The sequence below is a fragment of the Nanorana parkeri genome, unplaced genomic scaffold, assembly GCF_000935625.1.
Source record: "Nanorana parkeri isolate BGI_ZX_2015 unplaced genomic scaffold, ASM93562v1 scaffold1488, whole genome shotgun sequence".
In the NCBI taxonomy this organism is placed as follows: domain Eukaryota; kingdom Metazoa; phylum Chordata; class Amphibia; order Anura; family Dicroglossidae; genus Nanorana; species Nanorana parkeri.
This window is the reverse complement of record NW_017307756.1, coordinates 159,339-163,996: the sequence shown is the minus strand read 5'-3', so window position 1 is coordinate 163,996 and position 4,658 is coordinate 159,339.

Below are 4,658 nucleotides of genomic sequence, written 5' to 3'. Positions count from 1 at the left end.
TATATATATATATATATGCATAAGCATACACGTGTGTGTGTTTGTACTTTTGTGTGCACACCATAATGCAATAGGCTGTGCACACCTATGGCTAAGAGGATGATGGTACAAGGCAGTTATACATTCCACTATGCACCGAGTACACTATATGCAATACGACATAATAGTTTAACATGTGATGTGCCAAAAAGAAAAGACGTCACGTAACCATTTGCATTTTCCCAACAACCTCCAATCTTAGTTTATCTGGCCCACTGTACATAACACCCTCAACAGATCCAAACAATACAAATAAGACAAATAGTGGTACAACCAGTGAGAAGTAGCAATGTTACTAAAGCACATAAATACAGTATAACTGACAGAAAATACTAAGAATATATGTCTTTTAATAATTATGTAAATTATTAATTTTATAGTTTTATGCTTCTGTAAATGCAACAATATACTGAAGGTAGAAAAAAATTAGGCTTGAGAAAGAAATTTCTGAATTGAGAAATCTGGTTGGATGACCAGTGAAACGTCTTCAAGAAAAACACAGCGAGTACTGGTTGCCTTGACTTATTTTTTACAGATATAGGCTTGAGAGAGATCAATCTTTCCCTGAAACTCTTTGCCTTGATAACCAAGCCGCTCCCTGACCTAGTGTTTGCAGTGTTTACTCCTGTCTTAGACCATGACAAGAGATATTCTGCCATGAATAGAAAACCCTCTCTGGGCTACACATAAGATATTATATGTCCAGTTATTTACTTTTTTATAATTTATTTCTACATTATATTAGTGCGCTTTCTGCTTTGTATTTGACCTCGAAATATACTGAAGGTATAATTTATATTTTTCATAAGGTCATTGCGGCCTCTCATTGTTTGTATAGTATAAATATCAAAGTACAATGTTAAGACAAATTAGTTTCAGGGAACAGTATACAGAAACAGAGGAAGATGGTGAGTTGGTTCTTATTATCCTTCATGGTAATATTCTATGTTTATCTCCTTAAGGGGTCAAGTGGTCATTTTAGAAGGTGAATTATGTTGTGTTTCTATACAGTCACCAAAAGGCGAGAAAAATTTAGGAATGTTTATTTTTAATTATTAGTGTTTTGTTTTGTTCTTGAATGCCAGTATCCTTGCACTTATTTTTGTGCTATCCCATATAAGTAATTCCTAAGATATAAATTAATTGGCACTTTTTCTTCTTATTAGGGTTTAATTGATGTTTTACAGGGAAACAGACACCGATAGTACAATACATTTCTTGCAGCTTAACCACACGGCTAACTACGACCATCTGAGACAGTAATACAATGCAGTGTTTTCTGTACTGTCATTGATCTGTCTGTAACTGAACCCTTAACAGACTGTGAACATGCTTCTTTTGTAAAGAGAGTACTGGTAGTCAGTGCATTGGGTAAATAGAGTTGTGCAGTGACAGCTGGACTAGTCCCTGAACTATCCAGATGATCCTCCAGTGGGCCCTGGCCCTCACTGGGCCCCTTTACAACAAATATAATGAAAATATAGTTTGCTTCCAATATCTTGGTAACGTGAAACATAAATAAACATGGTTTATAGTGTATTTATTATATAAGATGGTGGTTTGGAATGACATGTTGTATTCCTTTTTACTCCTCCGCATATAACTTGATTTACCGGTGTGCCTTCATACCTTGGTATGATACTGCTTTCAGATAATTTCTCAACAGAGCCATAGAGAAGGCTTTTAGAGGATGTTAGCTGTGGAAAACCACTCCAGCCTTGTCACCCATGGGCCTCACTGCAGTGATTCAGTGTCTAAAATGATCACCTATGCCTACAAGCTAATAATGGATATTGTTGCTGTAGGCTTTTGTCTACACTTCATCTGTTAACAATGTAATAATTACGTTTTATCCTTTATTTAGGATTGATAACTACAGACGCTGTTATTCCTATTCTTGGTATTGTCTATAGAGCATAAAAACCTAACTATATAGTATGTTGTATTTAAATCCATTTCAGAAGTATCTTGTGGCTGCTGTGCTTTGTGCCGGATTAATTCTTGCTGTGTGTGATGCAGTCTGCTTTTTCAAACGTCCTCCTACTGTAAAAAAGGGTGGGAAACCAAATGGTAAGTCATTTAATGATTTTGGTAAAATGTTAAATCTTTTCCTTCCTCATCTTGGTGCTGCACTGCCTGCTTTCACTATTTAAGGTAATTGTTAGATGATGACCCATAGATTCTAAATCAACATATTAGTAATGTTCAGATACCAGTTCAGATACCAGTGCCGATACTTGACATTTTCACGAGAACTACCAGGGTTGCAGCAGTTGCAGCTGGAACCTAGCTCTGGCGCTCCAACATTGCCCTGAAATCATTAGTCTGTATTGTTTTAGAAAAACTGTCACATGATACAAAAATGTATCAGTACTTGTATCTGTAAGTACTTGGACAAGTATCAGTATTTGTACTTGAAAAAATGGTATTGGTGCATCCCTTATATATATCTATAAAAATAAAATCTTACATTAAAACGGATGCACAAATCCCAGGAGCTCTATATGCTCCTTAAAAATGACAGCTGCCTCCTAACTTTTGAGTTTTTCTCTAGTCTAGTCTTGGAGCTAAAAAAGTACTTGGTACAGTACTTGGTATCTGAATATCCCTACAACATTTCACTGGTTAACAGTAAGCATCACTTATGTTAAATATGTTTGAGGAAGATGTGCGCATAGCAAGAGGTGATTAGCCGAATCCTTTCCGTTTTCCTGAACAGAGACGTCAACTAGCTCTTAGTCAAGGTATTTCGTCCTATCAATTGATACGCATTTCTTAGCACAGTTCAGATTGCAGTTCCAAAGAAATGTAATAACTCTCATAACATGCATTACATACAAAAATCAATGCAGAAGATTAGTTGCAGATTTGTTGCTGCTGTCCTTTGAGCAGAATTCAATCTCGTCATGTGTGATGCACATAGACTTTGATGAGGAACCTTTAAAGTGCATGTCATATATCAATAATTTTGTTTAGGACAAATGTTATTGTAAAAAGCTAAAGCTTCTCTGTCTTCATCGTGGTGCATTGTCTGATGTCACTGTGGAAGATTAATTGTTAAACCATGATACATGGATCCACTTTTCCCTTGAGATTGATAACACAACTATGCAACCCACACCCCATGCCAAGGTGCTAGGTGTCATCTTTGATTCGGACCTCATCTTTCTTCCCCACATCCAATCGCTATCCAAATCCTGCCGCCTTCACCTTCGCAACATCTCCAAAATACGCCCCTTCCTCACCAATGAAACCTCAAAACTACTGATCCACTTGCTTGTTGTCTCTCGTCTTGACTATTGCAACTCCCTCCTCATTGGTTTACCTTTATACAGGCTATGCCCCCCTTCAGTCTATCATGAATGCTGCTGCTTCCAATAGCCAAAAGGATAAAATTCAAAATATTAACAATGATTTACAAAGCCATCCACAACTCTGCCCCCGGCTATATCTCAAACCTTGTCTCAAAGTATCACCCTAACTGTCCCCTGCGCTCTTCAAAAGACCTTCTGCTTTCCAGCTCCCTCGTCAACTCTTCCCATGCTCGCCTCCAGGACTTCACTAGAGTCTCTCCCATCCTCTGGAACTCTTTACCTCAACCTGTTCATCTATCTCCCACTCTGCCTTTATCGATCCCTTAAGTGTGACGTACCTGGTAGAGAGACTGAGTGTTTGAGGAGGCTTCTCTTGCACCTCGTGTCTTGTGGCCTTTGAGGATGGTGACAGAGACCAGGCAGACACTGAGTGGCACGAGTGCTCAGGGAAATCCAGAAATCGAGGTCACAGCAAGCCGAGGTCAAAGCCAGGAGGTTAGATGAAGTACCAAAGGGAGAAGGCAGAAGAATAATCCAATAAACGGTCCGAGGTCAAAGAGGCAGGCAGCAATCAAGGAAGGTAGATGAGGCAGAAAACAGGTCGAATTCCAGGAAACGGTGATATTCGGGTCAAGGCAGGAATCAGGAGACAAACACAAACAGGAGCTGATAAGACAATCCAGCAACTACTGAGCATGTGCCCCGGGTTTAAATAGGGAAGTGAGCTAATCAACCCCGTCACTTCCTGTGCGCCCTTTGGCGCGCTTTTCCGCGCCATAGACGCGTCACTTCCGGTGCGCCATACGGCGCGTCTTTCTGTGGGGAAGATGTGCAATGCGCATGCGTGAGCGCGCCCTTGACGCATGCGTGGAGCGGGTCTTTTGGCGGCTGTGTGGAGCTGGTCTTTTGCTGACATTAAGGGGTTGATTTACTAACCTTACAAACACACCACGAACGTGTATACACCTCTGCAGTGTGTTCCCTCCCAGCATGATCTATGGGTGGAATCTAAACACCTTTGTAATGTGTACACACCCAGCAGGTGTGTTGTGCAAAGCTCTGAAGGAATTCCAAGGTGATGTTGGGTAAATTAGCTCTATGTTGTGTTGCTTGCGTTGATGAATGCAAGGAATGTAAATGCATGAGCTAACCATTTTTGTCTAAACTGTGAAGCAGCATTATATATGCATCATGTGCATGATTTTTCCATATATGGCATTAGTGGAAATATGCTTTTAGAGACTTTTTGGTTGATAAATACGTTTTGCTGTGTGAAAATCACACACACCTGGTGTGTGTGTGTGT